Genomic DNA, 13,465 nt, shown 5'->3' with positions numbered 1-13,465 from the left:
TGTGCCATCACTTGCCTCCACTGTGCCATCACTTGCCTCCACTGTGCCATCACTTTCCCCCACTGTGCCATCACTTGCCTCCACTGTGCCATCACTTTTCCCCACTGTGCCATCACTTTCCCCCACTGTGCCATCACTTGCCCCCACTGTGCCATCACTTGCCCCCACTGTGCCATCACTTGCCTCCACTGTGCCATCACTTGCCTCCACTGTGCCATCACTTGCCTCCACTGTGCCATCACTTGCCCCCACTGTGCCATCACTTGCCCCCACTGTGCCATCACTTGCCCCCACTGTGCCATCACTTGCCCCCACTGTGCCATCACTTGCCCCCACTGTGCCATCACTTGCCTCCACTGTGCCATTACTTGCCTCCACTGTGCCATCACTTTCCCCCACTGTGCCATCACTTTCCCCCAGGAGAGGGGGGGCGCACTCTGTCCCCCCCTCTTTTTTGCGGCCGGCCAGGTTAACGTGCTTGGATAAGGGTCTGGTGTGGATTTTTGGGGGAACTCCACGCCATTTTTTTTTAAATTTGGGGTGGAGTTCCACTTAAAATCCACACCCGACCTGAAGGGTCTGTTATGGATATTTGGGGGGAACCCCACGTCATTTTTTTTTAAATTGACGGCAGGGTTTCCCTTAATATCCGTATCAGACCTGAAGGGCCTGTTAATGGAATTTGGGGGGACCCCAGCTTTTTTTTTTTTTTTTTATGAATGAATCATCTCTGTAATTGCCAGAACCGACAATTCATTAGAGCCGCAAAGCCGGTTTTAAATGCCTTTTTTTCTTTCAGAAATGACACTTTGTGCAGGGACAGTTCTATGTACGGGAAACATGCGCTTTTTCACATGCTGACTTTACACCCCCCCTAGGTACGAAATTTAAAGTAATATTACACTTTTATTGTTTCACTTTTAGCATTAATAAATTCACTGCTCCTGAAAAAAACCGGCTGTTTTTAAAACTTTTTTTTGCATTGATACATGTTTCCTGGGACAGGACCCAGGTCCCCAAACACTTTTTAGGACAATAACTTGCATATTAGCCTTTAAAATTAACACTTTTGATTTCAAATGTTCGAGTCCCATAGACTTTAACGGGGTTCTAAAGTTCACACGAAAATTTGGTGTGTTCGCAAGTTCTGATGCGAACCGAACAGGGGGGTGTTTGGCTCATCCTTAGTGAAGACCTTATAATCCTTCCTTACTGGGGAAAGGTATAATAAATGAGAGTAGGGTGAAGACTTTATAATTCTTCCTTACTGGGGAAATAATATAATAAATGACAGTAGAGACTTACAATTCTCTGCACTTCTATCACTCATTTGTTCTAGGATTCCTCTGTGTTTTCATCACTCTGTGGCTTAGAGAGACAGATAGAAAGGACGTGGGGAACCTAAAGTCCAACATATGGAATTGGCAGAGGATCAACGTACACATTTACCAATTTATTTCACATTGAGGAGGGATGGAGCAAACTGATTTACACCCGGTGGGCTGAAGATTGTAAATAATTTGGTTACTTATTAATTTTCATGTCTTGTTTAAAATTTTGTTAAACAGTTCTCCTGTTTCTGTCTGTTTTTAGGTACCACACCACCCCCTGACATGACCTTCACAGATCCGTCCATGACGTCACCCTCTACTTCTCGTCGCTGTTTCCTGCCTGTACCCCTGTGCATAGTCCTGTTTCCCCTTTTCCTGGTAATAGTCCTTTCCATGTATGGGAGTTCTTTGATTTATCTGAAAATGAGGCCACATAATCACAATTAACCACTTAACCCCCGGACCATATTGCTGGTCAAAGACCAGAGCACTTTTTGCGATTCGGCACTGCGTCGATTTAACTGACAATTGCGCGTTCGTGCGACGTGGCTCCCAAACAATATTGGCGTCCTTTTTTCCCACAAATAGAGCTTTCTTTTGGTGGTATTTGATCACCTCTGCGGTTTTTATTTTTTGCGCTATAAACAAAAATAGAGCGACAATTTTGAAAAAAAAACTATATTTTTTTACTTTTTGCTATAATAAATATCCCCAAAAAAGATATAAAAAATATTTTTTTTTCCTCAGTTTAGGCCGATACGTATTCTTCTACCTACTTTTGGTAAAAAAAACACAATAAGCGTTTATCGATTGGTTTGCGCAAAATTTATAGCGTTTACAAAATAGGAGATAGTTTTATTGCATTTTTATTAATATTTTTTTTTTACTACTAATGGCGGCGATCAGCGATTTTTTTCGTGACGGCGACATTATGGCGGACACATCGGACAATTTTGACACATTTTTGGGACCATTGTCATTTTCACAGCAAAAAATGCTATAAAAATGCATTGTTTACTGTGAAAATGACAATTGCAGTTTGGGAGTTAACCACTAGGGGGCGCTGAAGGGGTTAAGTGTGACCTCATATGTGTTTCTAACTGTAGGGGGGCGGGGCTGGACGTATGGCGTCATTGATCGTGTTTCCCTATATCAGGGAACACACGATCAATGACAGCGCCACCTCTCCCCGTTCTTCAGCTCCGGAGGACCGATCGCGGGACACCGGCGGCGATCGGGTCCGCGGGTGCCACGGGCACAGTCACAGAGCTTCGGACCGGGTCGCGTGCACGCGCTGGCGGCGCGTGACCCCACGGCTGGGCTTAAAGGGCCACCTACAGGTACGTGGATGTGCCCAGCCGCGCCATTCTGCCGACGTATATCGGTGTTAAGGGGTCCTTAAGTGGTTAAAAATGGTTGTGTGTACGCGGCATAACACTTTTTGTTTTATTTAGCCAAACTAAACTGAAGGTTCAGTTGGGCTTTAAGATGTTATCATGTAACGAGGGCATGTCCAATGTATTAAATAATGCAGAGGGGTAAAGTTAACCACTTAACGACCGCCGCATGTATATGTACGTCCACAGAATGGCACGTACAGGCAGATGGGCGAACAAGTACGTCCCTGCCTTTCCGCGGGTCGGGGGCCCGATCGGGACCCCCCCCCGGTACATGCGGCGGTCGGAAATCGTGTGGGAGCGATCCGGGATGAGGGCGCGGCTATTCGTTTCTAGCCGCCCCCTCGCGAACGCTCCCCGGAGCTGAAGAACGGGGAGAGCCATATGTAAACACGGCTTCCCCGTGCTTCACTGTGGTGGCTGCATCGATCGTGTCATCCCTTTTATAGGGAGACACAATCGATGACGTCACACCTACAGCCACACCCCCCTACAGTTGTAAACACACACTAGGTGAACCCTAACTCCTTCAGCGCCCCCTGTGGTTAACTCCCAAACTGCAACTGTAATTTTCACAATATTCAGTGCAATTTAAATGCATTTTTTGCTGTGAAAATGACAATGGTCCCAAAAATGTGTCAAAATTGTCCGAAGTGTCCGTCATAATGTCGCAGTCACGAAAAAAATCGCTGATCGCCGTCATTAGTAGTAAAAAAAATAAATAATAAAAATGCAATAAAACTATCCCCTATTTTGTAAACGCTATAACTTTTGCGCAAACCAATCGATAAACGCTTATTGCGATTTTTTTTACCAAAAATAGGTAGAAGAATACGGATCGGCCTAAACTGAGGAAATTTTGGGGGATATTTATTATAGCAAAAAGTAAAAAATATTGCATTTTTTTCAAAATTGTCGCTCTATTTTTGTTTATAGCGCAAAAAATAAAAACCGCAGAGGTGATCAAATACCACCAAAAGAAAGCTCTATTTTTGGGAAAAAAAGGACGTCAATTTTGTTTGGGAGCCACGTCGCACGCCCGCGCAATTGTCTGTTAAAGCGACGCAGTGCCGAATCGCAAAACCTGGTCTGGGCATTTAGCTGCCTAAAGGTCCGGGGCTTAAGTGGTTAAAGGTCCTCTATGATGTTATTTTCTCTGCTGCTTATGGTGCCTTCCTATTAGTCCGCAGATAGAAAAATGGACACATTGAAAAAATAATCAAGTCCTGACCACAGTCCCATTGAAATGCTGTGGCATGATCTAAGTCAGGCGGTTCAAGCAAGACAGAACTATTTATAACAATAATGAGCCAAAACTCCTTCTAACCAGCAACAGCCACAGGAACTAATGAAAGGAAAATCCATATGGCTGCACACCAAACTGAGATCCAAATGCCTTTATTCGCATACAACTGTGAAGAACATGAAGCAAGGGAGGAATGGCTTACGCGTTTCACACATGAAAGCACAATTTCTGTGTGACACACGTAAGCCATTCCTGCTTTGCTTGTACAGGTAGTGCTCTTCGTGTTCTTCTCGGTTGTATGCGACTAAAGGCATTTGGATCTCAGTTTGGTGTGCAGCCATCCGGCTTTTCTTTTCATTATTGCTTCAGCTGCGACATGGCGAGCACCCTTCAGGGAGGAGACCATACCATTGGAGCCGGTTTACCGGTGATCAGCGTGGATCCTTTGTATGTTGAGCCACAGGAACTACTTGGGGGGAGCTGGTTGCCAAGATATGTGGTTCCTCCAGCCCAGGGTTTGACAAATTTGCTTGGAATCTAGGAGCCAGCTAAAAAAGCTAGGAGCCAGAAAACGCACCCCCTCCGGACGAGCTTGAGCGCAGAAGCGAACACATACGTAAGCAGCGTCCGCATATGTAAACGGTTTTCAAACCACACAAGTGAGGTATCGCCGCGATTGGTAGAGCGAGAGCAATAATTCTAGCCCTAGACCTCCTCTGTAACTCAAAACATGCAACCTGTAGATTTTTTTTTTAAACGTTGACTATGAAGATTTTTAAAGGGTAAAAGTTTGTCGGCATTCCACGAGCGGACGCAATTTTGAAGCGTGACATGTTGGGTATGAATTTACTCTGCGTAACATTATCTTTCATAATATTAAAAAAAATGGGGATAACTTTACTGTCGTCTTATTTTTTAATTAAAAAAAGTGTAATTTTTTCCCAAAAAAGTGCGCTTGTAAGACCGCTGCGCAAATACGGCGTGACAGAAAGTATTGCAACGATCGCCATTTTATTCTCTAGGGTGTTAGGATAAAAAATATATATAATGTTTGGGGGTTCTAATTAGAGGGAAGAAGATGGCAGTGAAAATAGTGAAAAATGACATTAGAATTGCTGTTTAACTTGTAATGCTTAACTTGTAATACCAACGGCCACCACCAGATGGCACCAGCTCACACAAGGAAGAGCTGTGGACTTCACAAAAGAAAATGGCGACCTGGCGACTGGGATTTGTCGAGCCCTGCTCTAGCTATTCTAAATGTCATATACGTACCCTTTTTCAGCAATAAAATCAATTTCTGAAACCATTTGTTAATAAAGATATGACATAGTAAAACTTTGTGTGTGTTTGTTGTTTATTAACCACCTCAATACCGGGCACTTTCACCCCCTTCCTGCCCAAGACATTTTTCAGCGCTGTCACAATTTGAATGACAATTGCGTGGTCGTGCGACGTGGCTCCCAAACAAAATTGGCGTCCTTTTTTCCCCACAAGCAGAGCTTTCTTTTGGTGGTATTTGATCACCTCTGTGGTTTTTATTTTTTGCGCTATTAACAAAAGAAGAGCGACAATTTTGAAAAAAAAAAGCAATATTTTTTACTTTTTGCTATAATAAAATATCCCCAAAAATATATCAAAAAACGAATTTTTTCCTCAGTTTAGGCCGCTACGTATTCTTCTACATATTTTTGGTAGAAAAAAAAAATCGCAATAAGCGTATATTGATTGGTTTGCGCAAAAGTTATAGCGGCTACAAAATAGGGGATAGATTTATAGCATTTTTTATTTTATTTTTACAAGTAAGGCTAGCGAATCAGCGATTTTTATCGTGACTGCGATATTGCGGCGGACACAACGGACACTTTTGACACTATTTTGGGACCATTCACATTTATACAGCGAACAGTGCTATAAATATGCACTGATTACTGTGTAAATGTGACTGGCAGGGAAAGGGTTAACACTATGGGGCAATCAAGGGGTTAAATGTGTACCCTAGTGAGTGATTCTAACTGTAGGGGGAGGTGACTGACCGGGGGAGGTGACCGATCTGTGTCCAGAAAAGGATTGGGAGGTGATTAACGTCTGGGAGGCCTTTCCAGAGTGTCAGGGAAGGTTCCAGTTCTCCTTGGACCAGGGCTATCTTTATTATGGATTTGATCCTGGCAAACATTTTCTTTGGCATACACCCCCCCCCCCCCCCCCCATGCAACTTTGTGCTCTGAGACATATAAAAAAAATAGCAGTTTACTGAATCGAATCAGACAGCAATCGCGATTGGTTGCCAGAGGTTACAGTGTATCATTAGCACTCACTGACTGGCTGCTAGAGGTTACAGCACACATTATGGCTCACTTATTATTTGTTGGAGGTTACAGCACATGACTTCTGCTTGTTTTTTGGTTATCAGTGCCCACCAGTGCCGCCTATCAGTGCCCACCCTTGCCGCCTTAACGGTGCCCATCAATGCAGCCCATCGGTACCCATCAGTGCCCATCACTGCAGCCTCCCCCGAAGAAAGCTCAATTTGTGGGGAAAAAGTGATAAAAATTTCATTTGGATACAGTGTTGTATGACCGCGCAATTGTCATTCAAAGGGCATCAGCGCTGAAGGCTGAAAATTGGTCTGGGCAGGAGGGGGGTTTAAGTGTCCAGTAAGCAAGTGGTTAATATACTGTTTCTATTATGGTGTCCACATGCTTTTCTGGCTCCTGGAAGATGTTGCGGTGACAGGAGAGTTAAATCTCCATGTGTACCGGGGTCACAGTCCTCCACATGGTAACATGAGCAAAGTTCAGAGCATCAGATAAGGAGATATGGAGATGTGAGCACACAGGAACACAACGACTCACACAGATATACGGAAACACAATATGAGCACCTAGGTGGGAGACACCGAGCACGCCGCCATACATTCCAAGGGGGGGCGAGGATCTGCCGTAAGGTAAGAGGCTATGTGTGTGCTGATTGGACAATATGTTCCAAGGTTATGCTGCACATATGGAATAATATCCATTCCTTGTTGCTGGTTTTCCATCCACAGGACCAGATTTTAAAAATGTCTCCAGCGCTTTAACAATAACTGACCATATCAGCCCCCGATAGTACATCCGTAGCTGTCGTTTGCCCGTCGCACATCAATTAGGGATTCGATTGTTTAAATCAATTGCAAATGATTGCATTCTCTGCCATGAAGAATTGGGATCAATTTTCCAACCCAACTGAATTTTATTGAAAATGATTATTTACGAACATCTCTCTATAACCACTTCAGCTCCGGGAACGTTTTACCCCACTTCATGACCAGGCCATTTTTTGCGATACGGCACTGCGTTATTTTAACTGACAATTGCGCGGTCGTGCAACGCTGTACCCAAATAAAATTGAAGTTCTTTTTTTCCCACAAATAGAGCTTTCTTTTGGTGGTATTTGATCACCTCTGTGTTTTTTTTTTATTTTTTTGCGCTAGAAACAAAAAAAGCTGACAATTTGAAAATGTCACAACTTGAATTCGTGTTGACCTGCTACTTTGAAATCGCGCTGCTTCAAGTGGTTTCAAAGTAGCATCAATGTGTTTGATTATATATATACACTGGCGTAGCAAGGGGGGGGGGCAGGGGGTGCTGTTGCCCCGGGCGAGACATTTAGGGGGGCGACTTTCCGTGCCTCCTCCTAATTTTAATTCCCAGTGTCACCGACACGGATGTCCGCCGGACCGGCCAGCGGCCACCATATTTAATATCCAGCGAGCGCCCTGTGATTGGGCATATGGGGGTCATGTGAGGAGTGGGGCTGGAAGTCCCGCCTCCGCACATGACCGCATACGCCCAATCACAGAGCGCCGGGAAAGTCTGAACATGGCGGCGGGAGAAAGTGTGAGCCGCCGTCTTCCCCTCCGCTCTGGTGCTCTGCGGTACGGCGCTGTGTGGAGGGAGTTTCAGCATGGAGCGGGCTGCGGGTGGATGGCGCTGGCGGCCGGCGGGGAAGAGAGTCGGGACTCCGAAGCAGTTCTGGGGTCCTGTCCGTCCTGAGGAGAGTCTCTGGAGAAGAGCAGACAGAGAGGTAAGGAGGACTGCATTTTCACCAAGCTGGGGGGAGGGGGAGGGGGGTGCGAGTATTGCAGGAAGTAGGAGTTAGGTGTGTCAGTGCAGGTGTCAGTGCAAGTGTCAGGTCAGTGCAGGTGTCAGTGCAGGTGTCAGTGCAGGTGTCAGGTCAGTGCAAGTGTCAGGTCAGTGCAGGTGTCAGTGCAGGTGTCAGGTCAGTGCAGGTGTCAGGTCAGTGCAGGTGTCAGTGCAAGTGTCAGGTCAGGTGTCAGTGCAAGTGTCAGGTCAGGTGTCAGTGCAAGTGTCAGGTCAGTGCAGGTGTCAGTGCAGGTGTCAGTGCAGGTGTCAGGTCAGTGCAAGTGTCAGGTCAGTGCAGGTGTCAGTGCAGGTGTCAGGTCAGTGCAGGTGTCAGGTCAGTGCAGGTGTCAGTGCAAGTGTCAGTGCAGGTGTCAGTGCAAGTGTCAGGTCAGGTGTCAGTGCAAGTGTCAGGTCAGTGCAGGTGTCAGTGCAAGTGTCAGGTGTCAGTGCAGGTGTCAGTGCAAGTGTCAGTGCAGGTGTCAGTGCAGGTGTCAGTGCAGGTGTCAGGTCAGTGCAAGTGTCAGGTCAGTGCAGGTGTCAGTGCAAGGGTCAGTGCAAGTGTCAGGTGTCAGTGCAGGTGTCAGTGCAGGTGTCAGGTCAGTGCAGGTGTCAGGTCAGTGCAAGTGTCGTGTCAGTGCAAGTGTCAGTGCAAGTGTCAGTGCAAGTGTCAGGTCAGTGCAGGTGTCAGTGCAGGTGTCAGTGCAGGTGTCAGGTCAGTGCAGGTGTCAGGTCAGTGCAAGTGTCAGTGCAAGTGTCAGTGCAAGTGTCAGGTCAGTGCAGGTGTCAGTGCAGGTGTCAGTGCAGGTGTCGGGGGGTCAGTGCTGTTACCGGTTGAACTTTCACATATACACGATCAGCGGCTCTATAGCCTGCCAATTGTGTATATGTGCTGGCTGCGTGCCCCCCTACCCCCTCCAGTACTGCCGCCACTCCCCCTCTTGACCCCTCACCTTTAATCCCGGGATCTGCTGCCCCATCTGCGGCCCGGGACCGGCTCGGGAGGGTGTCAGGAGGTAAGATGGGAGGGAGACCAGCATCTTCCTCCTTGCTGATCTCCCTCCAGGCTGTTAATGCAGAAGTGATGTGTATTACATCTGCATTCACCTGTCAGTCATCTGGCTGCTATAGCCAGAGAGAAGAAGCAGATCTGTGCTTCATCAGCTTCTTTTGGGGTCCCCAGGTGACATTAGGGGTCCTAGAGACCCCTAATGTCTCCATAAAAAGGACCTGTCAGTGTACCTGTGCTATTATATAGGGGGATTTGTATCCCCCTATGTAATGGCAATGACATCAAGTGTAAAAAAAAAAACATAAAAAGAGTGAAAAAAAATAAGCTCCAAAATGTTTAAGTCCCCCACGTTTACGCACATATAAACGTGGATGTTTATGTAAGGGGGGGGGGGCGAAATTTTTTTTCGCCCCGGGCGCCCAGAACTCTGGTTACGCCACTGTATATATATATATATATATATATATATATATATTTTTTTTATAGACAGGTAATACAATACAGTTAAAATATAATAAACAAACACTCATATATACAGTTCTCTCCCTATTTACCCTAGCGACAAAAATATTTATAACCTTTCTTACTGGTAATAATGAGAGAGCATGGACAGAAAAAAATAATAAAAAATAATAATAATAATAAAAAAAAAATTAAAAACCAGAGGAAGACCCCCAAACAAATTCCCCTCCCCCATCTCCTCTCTATAATCTCATATCTGGGCATCACTTCCCTTCACATCCGAGTACCGCCTCATTTCAGTAAAACCCGCTTTAACTCCCCCTTCTTTAATCTTCTCCTCTAGAAGCCAAAATGGCCCTTCATTAGGACCATGTCTTTAAAGTGAAGGTTCACCCAAAAACTTAATTTTTAACATTAGATTGATGCTCATTTTGTCTAGGTGAATCGGGTGTTTTTTTTAAATCGAAGCAGTACTTACCGTTTTAGAGATAGATCTTCTCCGCCGCTTCCGGGTATGGGCTGCGGGACTGGGCGTTCCTATTTGATTGACAGGCTTCCGACAGGCATCCGACAGTCGCATACATCACGTCACGATTTTCCGAAAGTAGCCGAACATCGGTGCGCAGACGCCGTATAGAGCCGCACCGACGTTCGGCTTCTTTCGGCTACTCGTGACGCGATGTATGCGACCATCGGAAGCCTGTCAATCAAATAGGAACGCCCAGTCCCGCAGCCCATACCCGGAAGCGGCGGAGAAGATCGCTCTCTAAAACGGTAATTACTGCTTCGATTTAAAAAAAAAACACCCGATTCCCCTTGACAAAATGAGCCTCAATCTAATGGTGAAATATTTTTTTCGGGTGAACTCCCGCTTTAAATATCTTTCCTGTTGGTGTTGTGTTGTAAGGACTAGTTCTTCTAATTAACTTATCTCTTTAACTTTGTTTATCCACATCTTGATTGTTGGTGGAAATGGTGATTTCCACTTCATCGGTATGCAAGCTTTTGCCGCATCTTAAGAGATGACAAGTACTCGATTCCCTGTATGCTTCCTCTGGTATTTGGTTTACATGCAATAGGAAAAACTCTGGGAGCCAGATCCACAAAAACGGGCGTATATTTAGGCGGGCGTAGCGCATCTCATATGCGCTACGCCGCCGTAAATCAGAGTGGCTCCTAGGGTATCCACAAAGAACTTGCTCCCATATGCGGGCCGGCGTAACGTAAATCTGCCGGCGTAAGCCCGCTTAATTCAAAATAGGCTTGGAGTGGGCGTGTTGTATGGTAATCTAGTTTGACCCCACGTAATTTACGCTTTTTACGAACGGCTCATGTGCCGTCCGTGGACGTATCCCAGTGCGCATGCGCGAAATCACGTCGCAAATAGTCAATGCTTTCGACGTGAACGTAATTTACGCAAAGTCCTATTCGCGAACGTTTTACGCAAACGACTTACACAACGGAAAATTCTACGCTGGCCCGACGTCCATACTTAACATTGCGTACACCTCATAGAGCAGGGGTAACGTTACGCCGAAAAAAGCCTTGCGTAAACGATGTAAAAAAATGCGCCGGGCGGACGTACGTTTGTGGATTGGCGTATCTAGCTCATTTGCATACTCAACGCGGAAATCAACGGAAGTGCCACCTAGCGGCCAACGTAAATATGCACCTTAGATCCGACGGCGTACTAAGACGTACACCAGTCGGATCTAGCCCAGCTTCAGGCGTATCTTGTTTTGTGGATACAAAACAAGATACGCCGGAGCATCCTAGAAGTTACGCAGCGTATGAATAGATACGCCAACGTAACTGCTTTGTGGATCTGGGCCTTCGTGGATCTGATCTTCTGGTAGCACTTGTTGGGTACAGATCTGTAAGATTTGTTTAATCTCTAACCAAAAACTCCTTAGCCTGGGACAATCCCAAAAAATATGTAGCATCGTGCCCTTACTTCCCTGGCATCTCCAACACTTTTCCGAGACATCAGGAAAGATTTTATTTAATTTTTCTGGTGTCCTATACCATCTCGAGAAGATCTTAAAATTTTAATCAGTGCATATTTATAGCACTGTTCGCTGTATAAATGTGAATGGTCCCAAAATAGTGTCAAAAGTGTCCAGGGTGTGTCCGCCGCAATATCGCAGTCACGATAAAAATCCCTGATTCGCTACCATTACTTGTAAAAAAAAATAAAAAATGCTATAAATCTATCCCCTATTTTGTAGCCGCTTTTGCGCAAAGCAATCAATATACGCTTATTGTGATTTTTTTTACCAAAAATATGTAAAAGAATACATATTGGCCAAAACTGATGAAAAAAATTGTTTTTTATATATTTTTGGGGAAATTTATTAAAGCAAAAAGTAAAAAATTTTTTTTTTTTTAAAATTGTCGCTCTTCTTTTGTTTATAGCACAAAAAATAAAAACCGCAGAGGTGATCAAATACCACCAAAAGAAAGCTCTATTTGTGGGGGGAAAAATTATTAAAAAAATTATTAAAATTTCATTTGGGTAAAGTGTTGCATGACCGCGCAATTGTCATTCAAATTGTGACAGCGCTGAAAAATGTCTTGGGCAGGAAGGGGGTGAAAGTGCCCGGTATTGAGGTGGTTAATAAACAACACACACACAAAGTTTTACTATGTCATATCTTTATTAACAAATGGTTTCAGAAATTGATTTTATTGCTGAAAAAGGGTACGTATATGACATTTAGAATGGCTAGAGCAGGGCTCGACAAATCCCGGTCGCCAGGCCGCCATTTTTTTTTTTTTGTTTGTTTTTTTGTTTTGTTTTTTTTTATTTTTAGGCGTATCTTAGTTTGTGGGTCCGGCGCACAGATACTACAGCACACATTTGCACTTACGCGGCGTATCTCGAGATACGTCGGTGCAAGTGCTTTGTGAATCCGGGCCTTAGCCTGGAACAGCGACAACATATGTACAGACGTGTGCATGAAACATCGATATGTGTGAAAACACAGGAAACAAATTTTAAGATCTTCTCGAGATGGTATAGGACACCAGAAAAATGAAATAAAATCTTTCCTGATGTCTCGGAAAAGTGTTGGAGATGCCAGGGAAGTAAGGGCACGATGCTACATATTTTTTGGGATTGTCCCAGGCTAAGGAGTTTTTTTACAGCAATCAGTGCTATAAAAATGCACTGATTGCTACAAATGAGGCAAATACAGCGATTCACGAACCTGTGTGCGCCCGACGCAGGCTACGCGAGGTGCGCGTAAGTTGTATGTCCGGCGTAAAGTTATTCCCCATAAAGGAGGTGCAACCCAGCAGCAGACATGCAAAGGTCTGCACCAGGGAACACAAGCTGGTGTATTTTACGTTGGACGTGTGTCTGGCTGGGCGTAGGTTACGTACACGCCGTCAATGCGCAGTTCGTGATACATATCTGTCTGGCGCTCGGCCCATCATTTGCATGGGGTCACGCCTCATTTGCATGGGTCACGCCCACTTCCACCTACGCCGGCCTACGCCTTTGAATCCCACGCCACGCTGGCGCAGCGTTAGGAGCACTGGCTTGCTGAATGCATTGCTTGCCTCTCTGCGATGCGTTGGCGTATTGTACATTGGTTACTCTACGGCGGCGTAATGTGCACCTTGCTCTCTGTGAATCTGGGCCTTGGTTCCCAAGTGTTTGAGTATTTACGAGTGTTTTTGAGTGCATCCGAGTGGCTCAGAACGGGTGTCACCGGCGCCCCCGCACCTCTGGCCAAATGCGGTACTGCACACCACAGAGGCTTGAATTGAGCTTGTTGTCGCAACCCGTTTTTTTTTTTTTTTTAAATAATAGCTCGTATAGCAAAACACTTGTAAACCGCGTTACTCACAATCCAAGGTATTACTGTATTGTAATTCAGAGTTAATTTACA

The 13,465-nt window shown here is 45.2% G+C and overlaps 1 protein-coding gene across 2 annotated transcripts in view; it reads left to right on the top strand.

Moving 5' to 3' along the window:
* The first annotated feature begins 6,820 nt into the window (after positions 1 to 6,820).
* MOGAT3 (monoacylglycerol O-acyltransferase 3) overlaps positions 6,821 to 13,465 on the top strand; it is a 61,302-nt gene continuing 54,657 nt past the window's right edge. For both annotated transcript variants that reach the window (XM_040346720.1, XM_040346719.1), the window contains exon 1: positions 6,821 to 6,921. The gene's annotated coding sequence lies outside the window, so the exon portion shown is untranslated. The remainder of the gene's footprint in view (positions 6,922 to 13,465) is intronic.

The sequence above is a fragment of the Rana temporaria genome, chromosome 3 (genome assembly GCF_905171775.1).
Source record: "Rana temporaria chromosome 3, aRanTem1.1, whole genome shotgun sequence".
Lineage (NCBI taxonomy): Eukaryota > Metazoa > Chordata > Amphibia > Anura > Ranidae > Rana > Rana temporaria.
Note: the sequence above shows the minus strand (reverse complement) of the source record. Positions and strands in the feature narration are given on the sequence as shown.